General features: G+C 42.9%; 1 protein-coding gene across 7 annotated transcripts in view; it reads right to left on the bottom strand.

Annotated features, from left to right (window-relative positions):
• Nucleotides 1-20233, bottom strand: part of tenm4 (teneurin transmembrane protein 4) — a 298762-nt gene that overhangs the window by 204786 nt on the left and 73743 nt on the right. For all 7 annotated transcript variants that reach the window (XM_061826837.1, XM_061826843.1, XM_061826844.1 and 4 more), the window contains one exon: nucleotides 10581-10743. The gene's annotated coding sequence lies outside the window, so the exon portion shown is untranslated. The remainder of the gene's footprint in view (nucleotides 1-10580; nucleotides 10744-20233) is intronic.

The raw sequence follows: 20233 nt of genomic DNA, 5'->3' as shown, positions 1-20233 counted from the left end.
CTTTTAACGGTATACAAAGCTCTGCACTCTGACATTATCGCCGCTTGCGCCAACAAGGTTCACTAATATTGTGACACACGGGGTAACCATGGCAACAGAGGCTATTCTCATCACGGGCCAGCGAGCGTCGGCTCAACACGATTCCGAAGCCGTACTGTTCAGCGACGAAATGACTCAGTGTCGTTGCTCGTCTTTTGAATGGAAATCTTTTGTAAAACGTTCAAACAACGGGGCTGAATGCAAATGCTCATGCAAATCATCACCCGGGGCGTCAACTCAACACAAACAAGAGCCATACAAGGACTTTCAAGTCAAAAGGACGTTAATATTCATGTTGCAATCTGGGCGAGTGCTAAATTAATTAGCCAGAACGGGGAAACGCTAACGCTAACTCAAAGGGTGCCCATTAACGATCCAATTCTGCTTCACCGGGTTGCTTCGTAATTTGATGATTGGCTGTGAGTTGATTTGTCTTAAAAGGGACATCATGTGAAAATTGAGTTTTTAATTGTTTATATCCAAACTCACTTATTTGCAGTTTGCTTTTCACAGATTCATAAATATGTTTTTTTTTTCCCCCCGATCCTATTATCAGTTATTTGCTGCAAATCTTACCTAGTAAAGGAAAGGAGTACTGCAATGTGTGCCGAGGAAGTTTGTTAAAGTGATACATTTCAACTGTTTTAACATTTTTGTATGACAGGGAGGAGCAAAATTTAGCTTACGGCCATGCTACCCTGAGAACACCCAATCTCGTCAGATCTCGGAAGCTAAGCGGGTTTGGCCCTGGTTAGTACTTGGATGCAAATGCAGAGGGGTTGCGTCAGGAAGGGCATCCGGCGTAAAACTGTGCCAAACGAATTCGCGTTCATCAAAGTTTAGCATGGATTCGAAGCAAAAGAAAGTAAGAGAGTCTTCGCCATGTTTTTTGCTTTGCTGAGTGGCTAATCAAAAGTTAAAGCATTTGATTAAAAAAAATTATAAATGCTAGCTGGACTTCTATTTTTATGGGTTGGCTCGCTATCTCCAAAAATCGCTAGCTAGCGCTTCCGAATTTTGCGAAAAACGAAGTTCGTTTTGTCGAATCGGCATAATATTACGCTCACATTGAGTTTTTCTGTAAATGACGTGGCCTCCAGGCTCGGTGAGGCTCCACCATTTTCAAGCTACGGCTGAACCGCAGTTTCTGAAATGTCAAAACCAAAAGGTAAGCACAGCTGCAGTGAACTTTGTTGGACGCCAATTAGCATACACGGACCTTGCTTGAAGATGTGCTACAGTTGAGGTTTTAATGGAAAAAATTGAGGGGCAGCTGAGAGGCTTTGGGCTTAAGGATGAAGGAAAATCAAAGTTAGTTAATGTTTCCTCGGCGCTCAATAAAGTCGAGCACGGAAATATGCGGACGTCTCCCGGTAAACTGAACTTTTTATTAGTCCGGCGGTATCCTTTCAGAGCAAAGCTCTGCAAAGCCAAGATGTATTTGCTCGCAAGTGAATCCTAAACTTGTCTTTTTAACCGAGGATGTGGTGGCAAGTGGTTCAGTCCCAATAGTCTCAGTAGCGACTTTGAGCTTGCTTGGTACGACAATTAAGTGCACTATTGTCGACACGCGGCCCTTAATTAATAATTGATCAGGCAGAGGTTGGACTGATGGAAGAATCGGCTTTGTTTGTGAACGGCTGGACATTAAATATTAATTTTTGTAGGAGTAATGCGATATGATGCAACAACACAACAATCCTCATTTTGGATTCTTTTATCAAATTCTAGGCTGTTTAGGATTTAAAGGTTGTTCGGCATCATCGTCTTCTTCTCGAAGCCTTTGTACAAAACTAAAGACAACACCCGCCACAAAGCTTTTATTGACGCCGAGTTCCGGTGCAGCCATCCACTTTCCTTGGCTTTTCGTCAACGGCTGCTCTAGAAATTCGGCGTTGTCATCAGCGCTGGTAGCGGGCCAACACGCTCGCTTTGCTCAGAACAGACCCAACTGTATGACGGCCATAAAGCTTCTCAATCTTGTGCTGAACTGCAGTCAGGGACATTTTTTATTTTTTATTTTTTTCTATTTGTTTAATCATTTTGCTAGGCTGCTGTAAAGTCAATTGGCAAGCCACGTGCAAGTTGCTGATGGCCACTCACATTGAAAAGAAGCAAGGAGATTGGGACTTCTGGAATGTCCTCCATTCAACGGGTTTCGGATTCACTGGTTTCGTCCCAAACCAGAGAAGACCACGGAGGAAAAATATTTTTTAACACGCCATATGAAAGGATAGATGCTCAGGATCTTCTTCTTCTTTTCCTTTCGGCTTGTCCCGATAGGGGTCGCCACAGCGTGTCATCTTTTTCTATCTAAGCACATCTTCTACATCTTCTTCTCTAACACCTGTCCTCCCTCACAACAGCCATCAACCTTCTCTTTGGTCTTTCTCTCACGCTTTTGCCTGGCAGCTCCATCCTCACTCTTTCGCCTCTGGACATGTCCAAACCATCGAAGTCTGCTCTCTCTAACCTTGTCTCCAAATCATCCAACTAAGGCTGTCCTTCTAATCAGCTCATTTCTAATCCTATCCAAACCTCAACATCTTCAATTCTGCCACCTCCAGTTCTGCTTCCTGTTGTCCCTTCAGTGCCACCGCCTCTAATCCGTAAAATCATGGCCGCCCTCACCACTGATTTATAAGCTTTGCCCTTCATCCTAGCGTAGACTCTTCTGTCATATAGAACACCAGACACCTTCCGCCAGCTGTTCCACCCCCCTTGGACTCGTTTCTTTACTTCCTTACCACACTCTCCATTGCTCTGTATTGTTGACCCCAAGTACTTGAAGTCGTCCACCCTCGCTATAACTGTTCCCCCTCATTCACGCACATATATTGTTTTATTTGAGCTAATCTTCATTCTTCTCCTTTCCAGTGCGTTCCTCCACCTGCTCCCTGCTCAGGATGAATCTTTTTACATCGTCTGATAATCGGGTTTTTGCTGACTTGGATTAGAAGAGCATAAAAATGGTTTCATGGCATCTTGGTGGCATGGAACTACATTGATCTGAGTTCAGGAGCTTCATGCAGTGTTTTGCCGCAATTTTGAAATATCAACAGAAAATTATAAACCTTCCTGAGAAGGACAGGGAGGCATACTTTTGAACCGTTTGCCATTCCCCGGTTTAATTATCTCATTGCCGCATGAGGACTTTCGTCCGTCTAATCGCCGTCCAGGCAGTGGCCGTAGACTGAACGCAATCATTAGGAAAAATTATCCTGCCCAGTAGTTGATTATGCAATTTTCTCCTCGGCACCAATATGTAATAATATATAGGCCCCAACACTCGTGCGACTCTTGGGAGGATGAGCGTCTCAGATAATGGAATACATTAATTCATCGGTCATGATTAAATTAAGCTTAAAAATACATTCATTTAAGAGAGCTTTGCCCTGGCGGTTGCTTGATAGCTGCGTGCTAATTGCACGACGCACTGTAAAATTGTGGAATTGTTCATCAACGCCTATTTAGCGGACGTCTGGAGAACCCGTAGCCAAACGGGAAGTGGAGCACAGCTTGCAGTAATCCCAGTGGCCAATAAGCAATAATGCTCATAAATACTACACTTTAACCTTACAGTTTTGTGGGGAAGATTGACCTTTGTGTGGAGATGAAGCGTCTTCCAGTACACCAGCGTGGAGACTGAAGAGTACACGATCAATAGTGTGGTCAGCTTGTGTGTTTGATTAAAATAGAAGCCAACCGCTGTTTTCTTTTTCTTTATATCCCACACATGCCATTTGATTCGTTGACATGTTGCACAGCAACCGCACACACGGTAAGGCGCATATGTGATTACAATGAAGAAAATAAGTATTTAAACACCTTGCTATATTGCAAGTTCTCCCACTTAGAAAACATGGTGGGGTCTGAAATTTTCACCCTAGGTGCATTTCCACTGTGAGAAAGATAATAGAAAAAGAAAAAAACAGAAATCACAATGTATGATTTTTTTGCGATCTATTTGTGTGATACAGCTGGAAAGAAGTATTTGAACACCTGTTTATCAGCTAGAATTCTGACCCTCAAAGACCTGTTAGTCCGCCTTTAAAAGTCCACCTCCACTCCATGTATTATGCTGAATCAAAAGCACCTGTGTGAAGTCGTTAGCTGCATAAAGACACCTGTCCACCCCGTGCAATCAGTAAGACTCAAACCTGTAACATGGCCAAGACCAAAGAGATATCTAAAGACACCAGAGACAAAATTGTACAACTCCACACGGCTGGAAAGAGCTACGGAGAAATTGCCAAGCGGCTTTGAGAAAAAAGGTCCACTGTTGGAGCAATCATTTGAAAATAGAAGAAGCTAAACGTGACGGTCAATCTCAGAGTGGACCCCATGCAAGATATCACTTCGTGGGCTCTCAATGATCCTTACAAAGATGAGGAATCAGTCCAGGACAACACGACAGGACTTGGTCAATGACCTGAAAAGAGCTAGGACCACCGTTTCCAAGGTGACTGTTGGGAATACACTAAGAAGTCATGGTTTGAAATCATACATGGCACGGAAGGTTCCCCTGCTTAAACCAGCACATGTCAAGGACCGTCTTAAGTTTGCCAATGACCATTTGGATGATACAGAGGAGTCATGGGAGTAGGTTTTGTGGTCAGATGAGACCAAAATGGAACTTTTTAGTCATAATTCCATTAACCGTGTTTGGAGGAAGACAAATGATGAGTTCCATCCCAAGAACACCATCCCTACTGTGAAGCATGGGGGTGGTAGCATCGTGCTTTGAGGGTGTTTTTCTGGACATGGGACAGGACGACTGCACTTTATTAAGCAGAGGATGACCACGGCCATGTATTAAGAGATTTTGGGGAACAAACTCTTTCCCTCAGTCAGAGCTTTGAAGAAGGGTCGTGGCTGGGTCTTTCAACATGACAATGACCTGAAGCACACAGCCAGGAAAACCAAGGAGTGGCTCCGTAAGAAGAATTTCAAGGTTCTGGCGTGGGCTAGGCAGTCTCCAGACCTAAACCCAATAGAAAATCTTTGGAGGGAGTTGAAACTCCGTGTTTCTCAGCAAGAGCCCAGAAACCTATCTGATCTAGAGAAGATCTGTGTGGAGGAGTGGGCCATAATCCCTCTTGCAGTGTGTGCAAACCTGGTGAAAAACTGCAGAAAACGTTTGACCTCTGTAATTGCAAACATAGGCTACTGTACCAAATAACAATGGTTTTCTCAGGCGTTCAAATACTTATTTGCAGCTGTATGACACAAATAAATCATTCGAAAAGTCATACATTATGATGTCTGGATTTTTCTTTTTCGATTATCTCTCTCACAGTGGACATGCACCTACGGTGAAAATTTCAGACCCCTCCATGACTTCTATGTGGGAGAACTTGCAATATAGTAGGCTCTTCAAATAGTTGTTTTTTTCCACTGTATATGTGATCCTATACATAATATGCACTGTAGTTTGTGTCATACCTCCATTTTTTTTTTGGAGTAGGGGTGTGTAATTAATTGTTTGCTTTTGATTTCTCTTTTTTGGGGGGGCGGCTACTTGTCTTGTCTCTTTATTAAAAAGTGAGTCAAATAACTGCAACATGGCAAAAAATGGCAACATAATGACGAGCTATATTGAGCGCACAATTTGACTTATTACCATTTTCATTATTTCCTACAGGGAAAATTGTCAGTTAACCTTTTAATGTCTTTTGTTGGCAGATGCTACTTTTGACTACAGTAGATCCTAAGGATTTTTTAAAAAGACAATTTAAGTCCTCTGTTTCATTATTTTCCAGGAAACTTTTTAATTAACCTCTTTAATTAACCTTTAGTGGTTTGTGTTGACAGCTACGCCCAAATGATTGTTTTTTTTTTTCCTCCTACCGTCATTTTCCCAAATGAGTCCGGATGCACAGCCGCCCGTCACATTATTGACGGCGAGTTCTCGCGTTTCCACCCATCTGGGTATCGTGAGATGACCCGGCGTGGTCACATGACCTCGCACACTGGCGAACTGATGAGTCGCTAATGGAGAGGTTGCCAAAGGTTGGGGCGCGAACAAAACCCACGCCGGGCTCTCTCATTTCGATTAGGCCCCGTGCCCGGCTTAACGTCAAAACCTGGACTTGTGGCTTCATTATTTTGTGAAGGTCAGAATTTACACTCAAGTTGAATTTAGAGATCCTGGAAAGTGAATTCACAGATTTGTTTCTAAATACTTTAGGCGTGAGAAATATACAGCACTCATTTCTGGAGAGGGCTACATTTTCGCAGACGGCGCATCTGCGGCAGGGCACGAATTCCGGCATTCTGATTTTCATGCAAGGGCAAGGCTCACTGCACGTTTGCCTATTCGGCAGACCGGCACAGCGTAGGTGTGCCTTGTGCATGGAGGAATGACAATTTGATGGCAGAAGAGCCGTCTAAAGTTACGCCTGTTCAGACCACGTCTAACCATCAGCTAGCTAGGTTGTGCAACCAACAACTCCAAGAGGTCCGATTAGGAGAATGGCTTGTTGACAGAGACTTTTTCAGAAATAGGCACAAAGAAATGATTTGCACTGCAAAAAATGGATGTAAGAATTTGCTCGGTGATCACGTTGATTCCCCAAATCATTTTTCCCCATTGAAATGAATACAAAGGCCATCAGTACCAGAGTGGTTGCTATTTGAGTTTCTGGAAGAGTGGATTCCATTTTCTCCAGCTCAAAAAAAAAAAAGGAAAAAAAAAAGAAAAGATGATTCAATTTGAAATGAAGCCAACTTGCACGTCCAGGTACGTCACTCACTCCCACTTCTGCCAACGACTGTATAGAAAAATCCCTATTGATTGACGCCAGTGAATTTTTTGCAGAATATAACAAGAAAATCTAAAAAGTGAAAAGCTGGGCAACCGACCAATGGCATCAAACGTCCTTTTGTGTGGCCTTGGATGCGACGTCTTCCTGGGCAATCTGTCTTTGCATCTTGGACCGATATGAAGTTGATCAAAAGACGGTGGGGGGCCCGGGAGCAAGCTAATGTGCTCATTAGCATTGGCCGGGGTGCCCGCCAGCGTTCGGTGTGCATTAATGAAGTAAAACACGGCGCCAAACAATGGGACCTGGACTAGCTTTGGAATGCTTCGTCAGCCGCGCACGGGGGATCCATAGCGACCCGACCATGTGAACTTGGCCGCAATTCAATAGGACCTTGTTGAAAAAAAAAAGTATTTGTTCTATAAGAGTATTTGTACTCTTAGTGGTGTTGCGTCCTTTGTGAAAGCCTTACGACTCGCCAAAACACGGGCGCCACGGTGGATCAGCCGGTAAAGCGTTGCCCTCACAGTTCTGAGGTCCCACGTTTGATCCCGGACCCACCTGTGTGGAGTTTGGATGTTCTCCCCGTGCCTGTGTGGGTTTTCTCCGGGCACTCCGGTTTTCTCCCAGATCCCAAAAACATGCAACATTAATTGGACACTCTATATTGCCCCTAGATATGATTGTGAGTGCGACTGTTTGTCTCAATGTGCCCTGCGATTGGCTGGCAAACAGTTCAGGGTGTACCCCGCCTCCTGCCCATTGACAGCTGGGATAGGCTCCAGTACTCCCCGCGATCCTTGTGAGGATAAGAAGCAAAGAAAATGGATGGATGGATGGATAAAAATACAAGTGGCTCCATGTGTAAGTAGAAAAAGAAACTATTTTGCCTGAGTATTGAAATATGTTAACCTAGGGAGGGTGTTTTTTTAAGGGTGCCCCCCCCGCAAAAAAAAAAAGTCAGTAACAGTTTTTCTTTTTTTAACCATGCAAGGTAGTTCCATTATCTGGTGCACCCAGTGATGCAAATTCTATCTGTTGGAAGATCATATTTCCTCAAATTACCCTAAATAATTAAGATTCCAGGTCCAAATATTCACATTTCATATTCATATTAAAGACCAAGGTCAACGGAGATATGAAATGAATAAAGAAAAACAATGGGATAAAAGTAATCACAAAATAATTGAGCCCAAATAGTTGCCAGCTGTCATACACTTTCATTTAAAAAAATGAGATAAAAATCACTTTGACCCCTCCTTTTTTTTCCATCCTCAGGCGAATTATCTCAAATACAAACAGTGCCACAAAGAGCTGCCAGGTAAGTTGTACATACAGGAAAAGGCCGCAATGTTTTGCCCATGTGAAGGCAGCCATCCCCGGCATATAAATCACCCGCCCAAAATGTTCCAAGTAGCCGGATGTGTCAGTCACTTAGCTAAACAGATGGCTCCTTTATTTTCCCTCAGAACAACGGCCTTCCCTCTTGATGCCGCAAATAAGCACACAGTCATATAAACCGTCCCCCAAAGAGTCGCCAGGTGTGTCGTCCACTTTAATAAACGACAACACAACGCGACACTTTCTCCTTTGTCCTCAGAAAAACGGGCTCGACTGTCAGAGCAGCCACGCCCCAAATAGTCGCCGCCTGTACCACGGACGGTCACAAACGCCTCACCTCAAATAGAGACCTCCATTTGTTTTAGTCAGAGAGACAAACAAGGGGGAGGCTCAGGGGTCTCTGCGGAGTGGCGCCTGACCCTCGGAGGAGCCCCAGCCCGACAGTAGATCACCGAGTCGGACGCTTGGCAGAGATTCCGGGCGTCTGGATGCTCGGGAATATCAATACACGCCTGATTGAAAGCAACCCGACGGGGGCCACGGGGAGCCGCAACCGCCGAGATACTAATCAGTCTGCTGCCGCTCCGCTCAAGACACGCAACACTGCAACAAGGACGAGCTTCTTCCCTCAGGCTAGAAAATACACAATCCTGGGATAATAACATAACGTTAGCATTGTGCTGAACGTGCTAACGACGGGGTAGCATTATTGGCAGATAACACGAGCACGCCGCCAGCCTCAGTGCAGCCAAAGGCACGCTGTCACTTGCACAGTGAAAATAATAAAATAAAAAAATAACACAATTCTGACTGCACAAGGCAGCAAGGTGAACCACGAGAAAGAGGAAATTAAAAAAAAAACGTTGCATCAAATGCACAGTACATCAGGAAAGATTTCTACAACTCCTATTTTATATTAGATGTGATTTCACAGCTTTGTTCGCGCTGTTATTATTATCATGCTTTATTACTGAAGATGACAGCGGCCCCTCACATCTTGGCCGGCCTCCCACACACGATGACCCTTTTAACAACAAAATGGCCGCGAGTGGGTGAAAGCTCGCGCTCCCGAGTGGCCGTCCGCCAAAAAGCGTTGACGCCAGCCCGGCTACTTTGGAGCGCAGCGCATGAATAAAAACACACACACAAAAACATGGCCGGTTACTCTTGTTGTACTTCATCTGTTTCACACCCACTTGCGCACGCACACTCTCGCACACACGTTCAAGCACATTCAATGGAGCAGGGAGGTCCAAACTTTTGTCCACTCAGGACCACATACTGAAAAATGGAAGGAGGAGGGGTGGCACTTCACCTTGTGTTTTGGAAACAAGCTAAAAGCAATTCAATATGGTGAGCTGTTGAAACATTTAAAAAAAAAAAAGTCTAAATGTCAGTTTGGTGACAAAGCAGTTATTTGTATATCATATATGCATGTGTGCAAGCGGGTGCTCACGTGTGTGTGGTTAGGGTTTGCATGATCTCCTACAAGTAAAAACCTAATAAAGTAGTGTTTGTGATACAAAAATGTATTTACAATGTTAGATTAAAAAAAGTGCATCATGAACCAGTTTTTACATTAAAAAAATAAATAAAAACACAAAATTATCTTGAAACATTCAAGTACAGAATTTACAGTTAACTGAAAAAATATATCTATAATGAATACAATAATTATACATGTAATATATATTTCATATATCTATATTAAAATATTTTTGAATAGTATACAATGATTGTTCATGATACAAGATCTCACTATTTTCATAGAATTAAAAAAAAGTCCTTTGAAAAAATTCTTAGATAGATAGATAGATAGATATAGATAGATAGATAGATAGATAGATAGATAGATAGATAGATAGATAGATAGATAGATAGATAGATAGATAGATAGATAGATAGATAGATAGATAGATAGATAGATAGATAGATAGATAATGGCCCGCGACTCTAATGTGTTAGAGAAACAAAAATGAATAGATGGATGCTTTTTCCTAACAATTTTAACCTTTTGTCATTACCTTTTGATGTGGGCTATGTTTCATTTTATTTTTAGAATACACAGCGGACCAATAGAAAACCCGGGGCGGAATTTGAACACCCCTGCACTCGTGTGTCCACGGATCCAAGCGGATTCTGCACTTCACAGAAAAAAATACTCGAGTTATAGTGGGTTGTCTCACCCACACGGCATGACTGTGATTTAACATTCGAATGGCTTGAGGAGCTACTCTCGTGCCGCATGTGCTCAGTAGGAGAATGGAGTGTTAGCTCGGGTTCAAAACCATCACACCCACCGCCCGTATCGTGACCCAAACGGTGGGTTACGAGAGAGCGAGCGAGAGAAGCTGTGCCGAGCAACAATTTGTATCTGGCTACTGTCAGACGGTGACTGATTTCCCGAGCCGAGTTGAGAAAGCCGCGGACAAGTACCTCAGTTTCGGCGATGCGGTGCTGCGCGCTAACTCGTCCCCGAGGCTGGGGTGGGGCTCGTGTGGGATCAATCACGGCCAGAGGTCGACGCGTCGAGGCCGGGGGGCGTCGGGTGTCGTCGTTCGAAGAGGGCCGGGCCGTACTGCCGGTGTGACTGCGGCATCTAGAACAAACAGTAAACGTGCTTTATTGCCATATAAACATGGACCCGTCAAAGCTTAGCATGTGGTGGCTGTGACGAGATTGGGCTTTTACAGGACCCAAGAAAGAAAATAAAAAATCTAGCCGACAGCTGCAACTGGTTCACAATGCTGCGTCGTGAGCTCTCACCAGAAATTGGACGACAATGTCGCATATCATTCGGCTCCAACTTGTCCTCTCTGAGACTTTGGAGAAAGGAGCTTTAGAAATTTCAATCCTGAATCTCACAAAAAACGTTCTTCGCTATCATGTGTGCCCCTACAAGCCCCAGGAATTGTTAATTACTTTGAAATGTGTCATAATAAATAAATATTCATTCTGGTTGCAAAATTCCTGTTGAATTAAAATTCGTAGGTTCCAAAAGAAATCTGTTCAAATATCATCTGTGTTTTAGTTGTACTGTTTTACATGGTCGTCTGCTTACGACAAAACTGAACATTTATACAGTGAATATGCTTGACTATGATTTTTCATTCATTTCCCCTCAATGGATAGGTTTCCAATGACGTCACCACACTCCTTCTTCTTTTCCTTTCGGCTTGTCCCGTTAGGGGTCGCCACAGCGTGTCATCTCAGATGAACGCACATTTGTTTGGCACAGTTTGAGGGCGGATGCCCTCCCTGACGCAACCCCTCTGCATTCTAGCCGGGGAGAGAAGCTTACAGCACCTAGTATTCCAAGTACTAACCAGGGACAAACCCGCTTAGCTTCCAAGATCTGACGAGATCGGGCGTTCTCTGGGTAGCATGGCCGTAAGCCCACAGTCCTTAGACTAATCGGATAAATTAACGATAGAAAAAAACTTCACGCTTCACCTATCATCTGTGTTCTCTGACCTCTATGACACACAAAATGGCGTAATTGGAAACCCACCAATGGCCAAATCAATTGCCACAATGTCGCATTAAATCGGAATCAATCCTACCTTGCAATTATTGCAGCTATGCACTTTTTTTAAACGATACAACATAATGAAATCTCACAAATGATTCTGCATAGCCACCGTGAAGAAGAACAAAGGTGCCAAAGATACTTGAGGTATCTGCTCAAAAATGCTCTCCACACGTTAAAAAGACCAACATTCAAAAAGATTGAAGCTGCTAAAATGTCCAGGTTAGCTAAACAAGCAAGCTGGTTTCTGGTCTCCGGTTTGTTTCATTTTGGAGGTTTTATGTGCCTCGTTTAAGCGGCTAACTGATCGGGCTCGACGAGGCTTGCGGTGCTCCTCAGATCTGCCCAACAAAAAAAAAGGGTCTGCGCCTCGCCGTGGACCTTCCCAAGGTGTCCTTCAGCAAACGCCGTTCATCATCGACGCGGACGGGCGTGTGCGGGTTTTTACTACTTTTCTGTCACTTCCAGCGAGACGTCGATGAAAGCGCAACATCGTTTTCAAAGGAAGGTCGTGTATTCCATCAGAGTGCAAATTGCTTCTCGCGGAAAATGAGCCGCGGGTTTTATTTTGCAGGAAAAAAAAATGTAAGCAATTTAAATGTTTTTTTATGATAACAGCTGGTGTGTTTCTTTTTTCTGGAGGCAGATAAGTCGACGTAAAGGATTGTGATTGTCATTGCTTGGCGCTGGAAATGAAGATAATCAAATGATCTATTTTATAAAAATGCTATATAAGTACTACCCCACATCCCCCTTAGTTACTGTTGCTAATGTAGAGGACGCACATACTGTACGATAAGTGGCACGTACATGACTGTAAATTATAAGGTAACATTTTGAGGGAGTTGAAATAACACGTACTCTTCAATAATGGTCAAACAAAACAAACAAAATTAAAGGAAAATATAAAGTCTTGATCCAACTCATTGACCAAACAGAGAACTGCCATCATAAATATTAAACGTTTAACATTTACCATTGTGGCCCTGGACTGCTTTCCAAACAGAGTAAAAAAAAATTAAAAAATCACTTAACACATCCCACGTCACAGGATAATTCTCTTGGAGTTATCTTTCAGAGACATCTGAGCTGCCTTTTGCTCACTTTGATCGCACGTGAGGGAAAATTTGGGATGATTGTTATTACAAATCCAACATGCTTTCAGAACCACCGCTTCTACTCTCTTCACACTTTGAAGACATATACATTTTTTTGGGGAGAGGAGGGGTAAAAAGTTTATTCCCTAAACTCGAATCCCAAGCAGAAGGCTGCGCAGTATGCCTTTGAAGGTTGCCTCAAGGAAAGCGTGCAAAAATGGGGACGGACGCTAACGCAAACAGAGCCGCAGAACACAAAGTCAGACCGTCCAGACGTTATTAAGGAACCCAAAAAAAATCATGAAAAGCTGACGATCTCTCTGTTTACTGTTACGATAATTTAAAAATGGGACGATATATAGTTGAAACCAGGAGTACTTAGCTAGCGAGCCTTCAGATCGGAGTCAATAGGTCTTATGTTAGTGGCAAATTGTTGGCATTTTGGTTAATGGGTTCAGTTAAAGGGTCTAAATTTTAGGTTTTGGAAGAGTGCTTTGGATTTCAAGCTTTGGTAAGAACTTGAGGTTGGGTTTCGGGTTTTGGACAGGTAAAAGATTTTAGGCTTTAAGGCAAGGAACTTGTTTCAAGGTAGAGTTTAGGATGAGGGTTTTGGTTTGTGTTTAGGGTTCAGGCTCAGGTTTAGCGTTAGGGCTCTGGCTTCAGTTTCAGTTTCAGTTTAGGGTTAGGGCTCCTGTTGGCTTCCGGTCACCAAACTGGTGACAACTAATTGAGGAGACTCCAACCTGCAAGACCGTACAATACATAAATCCTGCTGAATTTTAACCGAATGTTGTGAATACTTGATGCGGGACGCCCCTGGTGATGATTCCTGTGGAGTAAAACCATCATCTGTGTAATCTTGGTTCCCAAATCGGAGCCGTATTCGTTCGAGTTGCAGCTGCGCGGCCTAGCCGAGCCTAGCCTAACCCAGCTCAATAACATCAAGTAACGTATGTAATCAAATATTTGCTGAGGAGGTAATCATCAAACGTTAGTACTTGCACAAATGACAAACACAGTCAGCACATATGGTACACAAATCACATACTACCTGTGTGAAAATATAAAAGATATGGCGATTTAAAGAATATGTGGATGGGAGGGATTCGAACCACAATGGCCCTCACTCTCGTAGTTGAAGGTTGAGTCCAAGTTCGATATTTGGTCCTTGTTGTATACGCTATGTAGGTAATGTTAGCGCGATAAGGTAGCTAGAGGTAGCAGAAATGAAGATGTTGAGGTTCTCGCTCGGAGTGAACAGGTTGGATAGGATTCGAAATTAGCTCATTAGAGGGACAGCCAAAGTTGGATGTTTTGGAGACAAGGTTCAAGAGACCAGACTTCGATGGTTTGATGTTCAGAAGCAAGGGAGTGAGGTTAGGTTTCGTGGAAGGGTGCTGAGGATGGAGCTGCCAGGCAAAAGGCCGAGAGGAAGACCAAAGAGAAGGTTGATGGATGAAACGTGAGGACAGTGGGTGTTGGAGAGGAAGATGCACGAGATAGGCTTGGATGGAAAAAGATGACACGCTGTGGCGACCCCTAATGGGACAAGCCGAAAGAAAAAGAAGCAGTTAGAATTTATGTTTAGCTGTAGTGGTTAGGTTGGGATATTAGGTTAAGTTCAAGGGGTAGACTGTTTGGTTCAAGTTTAAGGTTTTGTGCTCTGTGACTGGCTGGTCCTTGTATACCCAAAGGGGCTTGACAAAGATCGGCTCACCTAAAAAACTATATTCTTCACCAATTAAAATCCACATCCCCTTTGGAATTGGAGGGGACAAGGTAATGTGGCGGGAGTTTCAGTCTGTTAAAATGTGTCACCTGTGAGCCTTTGGCATCAGAGCTCGAGGCTATTTAGGCTTCACCCGGACAATACAACAAGCTTTTAAAAGCACTTTAATAGGACTCCTGAATGTTAGGGATTCCCGCGGGGTAAAAGCTGGGGGCTTGTCTTGACAGAACAAGAAGGGAAGGAGGCGGCGGCGGCTGTGGGGGACGGCGGTGGGGGGGCTGCAGCTCTGCTTCTTGTCCTGAGTTTGAGGGGCTCAGTAAGTCTCCAGCAGCTGAGAAAACATTTCGGACAGAGACAGACGACCCAAAGTAAAACCAACCTTTTCCTACCGCCGACCAACAGCTGGAACAATAAACGCTGTGATTTAGAACGGGTTAAATCTACCTCCGCGCAACACAAATAATCTGGAGGCTATAAAAGCAAAACGGCGGCATAAAACCTAGGATTTGCCAACCCGCCGTTTGGTTTTTAGGCCGCGTCTTTTGACGATATATTAAGCGACATTTTTATTCATTCGCACCTCTTGTTACATACTGCTTCTTTTGTGGCTCGGAACGCAGCTGCCGCGGGATTTCGCGCGGCTCCTCGCGGTTCGTTTGTGTTAGCGGTCCGTCCAAACTCTCGGGTCATTACTTCCATATTTCTATCCGTCAGCTGTGGGAAGTAACAAAATCTAAATACAGTACTTTGTTTCTGTAGTGAAGTAGATTGTGCAAGCAACTGTTTCGTATTTGATCACCGTGGTGCCTTGATTTAAAGCAAGTTTAATTTGTTCCTTGACCAAGCTAATAATTTACTTTCCTCATATTGAAAATCTATTTCCTCATTGAAACAGATGAAAATGCAATTAATCCGTTCCCAGAGATGTTTTTCCGTTTTTGAACAAGACAAATAATATAAAATGTGATTCCAAAGACATGAAGCAAAATAATAAAATACAAAAGACTAAAGACGCAAACTTGTTTTTACGGCGTGTACCAAGTAGAATGATTTCTTCTCGTTGTTTTCAAGAAAGTGGAAGAAGACAAATTCTATTTAGGTAATGAAGCATATTGATCAACAGGAACAGTTTGGACAGTTTGAATTACTACGCTATAAAGCACCAATAGTATTTGTTTTGGCATCACATCTTAGATCCTTTCATTTTGGTGAAGTGCCACGGACAAGTGAAACCTTAACAGTTTGAACATTCTGTATTATCACGCTATAAAAACACTAAAAAGAGCATTTATTTTTGCTTCGCTCCATCTGAAGAGCCAGGGCCAGGCTGTTTCAAATGATGGAAAAATGGAACTTGCGTTAGCTTCAAACCCATTTTAACCTACATTTAAGTTTAGTTTTAAACTTGGTTTTTAGCTTCACCTTGTAATTATATTCAGATTCGGGTGATGTTGATTGACTGAACAAGTACATCTACGTGAAGAAACACGCAAATTAAGATCTAACAATGAAATACAGTACGGAAGTAGATTAGTGCCACCAGGATTTGAATTTGAAAGGCCACAGAAAGCAGGATTTGAATTTGAAATGTAAAGTGATCACATTTTCAATAGTTGCTACAATTCACTGTCTAAAATTCACCGTCTGTGCCACCAGGCAGGGTTACTTCAGGTCAGAACCGAACAGCCAGCCAATCACAGTTACGTGACTAAGAAAGCGTAACTGGATTGGATGGGTGTTTGGTTCTGACCTGAAGTAAACCTGCCTGGTGCCACAGACGGTGAATTTCAGACAACGAATTGTAGCCAGTTGAATCGTTAAGGTTGAAAAGTTACACTGAAACACAACTCTTGAAAACGTGATCACTTTACATTTCAAATTCAAATCCTGTTTTCTGTGGCATTTCAAATTCAAATCCTATTTCACTTTACATTTCAAATTCAAATCCTAGTGGCACTAACCTACTTCCATAATGAAGTTCTCGGCAAGTAAACAATTTAAAGTGAACTTCTCGTCGTCCTGCTTTATTTTACTTCAGTCTCCACATGGCTCCGTTTTCTCATGCCACTTCATCTCCTCTTGGATAAAATTCATCTCCATTATTGTATTTGTTATTGTGCCTTATTATGACATTTATTTCACGTTCCATTGTAGTACCTCTACAAAACTATGCTAAAGTGCCACCACATTTTTTTTTCTTTTACAAAATGCAACTAAACTAAAAAAGTTTATGACTTCCGTAACCTTGAGAACGAGAACCCGTATACAGAGATTCAGAAATCCGACTGCAAGGATATTAATATCTATATTTACTGACTATACAGTATATTCTACGACTGTCCCGTTCCTCACTCCTACTTATTTATGCTTTGTGTCGCTAATGAGACTAATGCACATTTTGACAACTGCTGAAAAGTGCTGACAAAAACAAATATACGGACGCTTGGGAGTGAAAATGAAGACTTGCACTTATACTATTTGCAAAGGCCATCAAATTATCCAGTGGTAATTGGGATATTAACCGTATTTGTCCCTGCTGCAGCACCATACACTCGCATTATCCACTCGGCTATTTCCGTATATGCAGAAAGCTTCCAAAATATTTAAAAAATTTAGGTTTTTTGTGGCGGTGGGGGTGGGGGGCGGACAGCTACAAGTGGAAAAAGCACATTAGTCAGCTGTAAAATAGACATGGAAATCAGACTGATGGGCCAGAGGGAGAAACTCTCATCGGGTCCCTCGGTGGAGGAAAATTACTTCCACATCGCGTTAATTTTCATCAGAATGTGCCGAAAGTGCCGCAGACTGTTTCAATCACAACTTACGCGCTCGTCTGCGAGAGATTATGGAAGTCGGTGCTGCGCTTTGCTTGTCGTTGGAGTTAAAAAGACTTTAAATGTGGTCTGGGGGAGGGGAAAAAAATGGCGAGGCTTTTAATTAATTTCCACCCAAACTACAGTGTTGGGAATAAAGCCTTTGCCTTGCTAGGTCATGAGGAGTTTGCGCTTTATTAAATCGACCAAACAGGCCTGCACAGAGAAACAGAGGACCGGGGAGGAATAAATATGAGGGCGCCCAGACAAAAATGTTTAATTAGAAAGTGAAAATGGATTTGATTGTTTGGACATATTCAATAATTGTTCTTTTTATTGAGGTGCCAAAAGGGAAAGACTGACAGGATGTGAGGCGATGGTATGACAATAACCATAACACTTTTTTTTTTTTTTTTTTTTTTAATCGCCTGCCCGCAATACAAATATTTGGGTGTCTGGCGTGCCTGCCCACCCATCAAGTGTGAAATTACACAAGCAAGCATAAATGTTGCTGTATCCAGCACAGCGCAGTTCCACTCGCAACACTATCAAGGCAGTCTGGAGCCAATTGTGCTGCTCATGTGGGAGAAAAGTTTGGTCGGTCTCTTCCAGCCGAGACGGATTCCAGAGGAGAGCGATCCATTTGAAGGCTGCCGATATGACCCCCTCACTGCCCCTCCCCCACAAAAAATAAAAGTTACACAGTAGCACCTACTGGGAAATTACAAACAACACAAATATGCAGTAGCACCTCCTGGAAAAAAATTTAAAAAATAAAATTAAATTAAAATTAAATTGGCACCCTGGCATGGATTCCAAATGGGTTCAAGAGAGTGATGCATTTAAAGGCTACCAATATCACCTCCTCCTTCAAAAAAAAAAAAAAAAAAAAAAAAGTACCTCCCCCTGGAAAATTACAAAAAATAAAAATAGTAGCACCTTCCATAAAATGTGGAAAAAATAAAAAAATAAATAAAATAGGCCCCCTGGCACCAGTTTTACTCGTCAATGTGAAGTTTTCATAAAAAAATATTAATGTAATATTTATAAATGCGATATTTAACAGCAAGTCATCTTGTATTTTGGATTTAGTCCTACAAGGGAATTCCTCTAAATGAGCCAATTAAAATCAAGGATGTTGTGCAACTTGGTCACTGCTTGCGGCTTACTTTTGTTGGTTTTGAGTTATCTCAGTAATCTTCTTGGGCACCAAGAAGATTGTCTGTTGCTGTACGGTCAAGAATTTGCAACTTCTTAAGTCGTCTCGAACGGTCCCCGGGACCCCGTTTTCCCAATTTATCATCACTCATCTGCCTACGATGCCTGCTTCTGATTGAGGCTCATTTGGGCGAATTCCCGAGGAGGATTTTGTCGAGTACGAGGCCTTGAATTCACCCAGCGCGGCTGTTTCATGCCAAAACGTCCAACTTCCTCTTCAAATGCGTGCATGCGTCCCGAGACTTTTCTTGTGCGTGTTCATTCAATTTCATGTTAATCATTGAAAATGCTGGCTGGGACTAATGTTTTGTAAGGGTTAGGAGTAGGATAGATTAATATTTCTTTTGTGTGTGTGACTGTGGTCCATTTCATTGTGCAGAACATAAGAAGCACTGAAGTGGGGCGCCAAACTCTCTTTGCACTGGGTTTACTGTACCGTACTGCACCAGATTTTCCTCCGCCTGGACCCAATGACAGCTTAATCTTCTCGAAAAAAACATAAATCCATCTCAAGATTTCCTCCTCCCGGCGGTTTAGGATAATCACCCGCAGCGTCTGCGCTCGGTCGCAGACAAATCAGTGATTATCAGAGCTGGCGTTCAAGAGGGGAAAACACACATACGAAACGAGAGCGTCCGACAGCGTTGGCAAGATGGCATTAAGAGCGGAACGCGCCCAAGGCACGACTCCTGAGGGAAATCTCCGCTGCACACGCAAACTGCAATGAGTCATCCGTCAGATGTTGGTCATCTTGTAATGAAATAGTCCACTCGTGTTAATAAGAATTACTTGTCATTTCCTGAGGCGGCCCGCACTACATTTCCTGCCGTAATGCTTTCTCGCCGACTCCATTGATTTCACGTCGACAGAGCGTTATTGAAGTCCTAGAAATTCAATTCTGGTTATTGAAAGCCAATCGCTGTAGCTCTAGACAGACTGCTATTGTTGTCCATGTTTGGAGGGTCGGAAAAAAACGACAAAATACTTTTGGAGGTGGGGATTTTGGGGGAAGAAATATGGCGGAATGAGAAAAAAAATGGACACTGCTTTTTAGTGGCACAGTGGATCAGCCGGTAAAGCGTTGGCCTCACAGTTCTGAGGACCCGGGTTCGATCCCGACACCGCCTGTGTGGAGTTTGTATGTTCTCCCCGTGCCTGCGTGTGTTTTCTCCGGGCACTCCGGTTTCCTCCCACATCCCAAAAATGTGCAACATTAATTGGACACTCTAAATTGCACCCAGGTGTGATTGTGAGTGCGACTGTTTTGTCTCGATGTGCCCTGCGATTGGCTGGCAAACAGTTAAGGGTGTACCCCGCCTCTTGCCCGTTGACAGCTGGGATAGGCTCCGGCACTCCCCGCATCTCTCGTGAGGATAAGCGGCTAAGAAAAAAAATATATATATATTATTTAAAGTGTGTACTCATTTTTGGGGACACCCCGTGTATGTGTATATATATATATATAATATATATATATATTATATATATATATATATATATATATATATATATGCAAGCTTAAAACCTTAAAATAGACAAAGAAGCCCTTAAAATACACATTATATAGAATCAAATAGGTAAATAGGTAATGGGAACAAAAATCAGTTATTAACTTACGAATAATAATAATAATAAAAGTGGTACCTTTATGCATGAAAACGCACTCTAGCATTTGTTCACAAGTCACAAGCAACTAGCAAGTG

This window comes from Syngnathoides biaculeatus, chromosome 8 (assembly GCF_019802595.1).
Source record: "Syngnathoides biaculeatus isolate LvHL_M chromosome 8, ASM1980259v1, whole genome shotgun sequence".
Lineage (NCBI taxonomy): Eukaryota > Metazoa > Chordata > Actinopteri > Syngnathiformes > Syngnathidae > Syngnathoides > Syngnathoides biaculeatus.
This window is presented reverse-complemented; position numbering and strand designations above follow the sequence as displayed.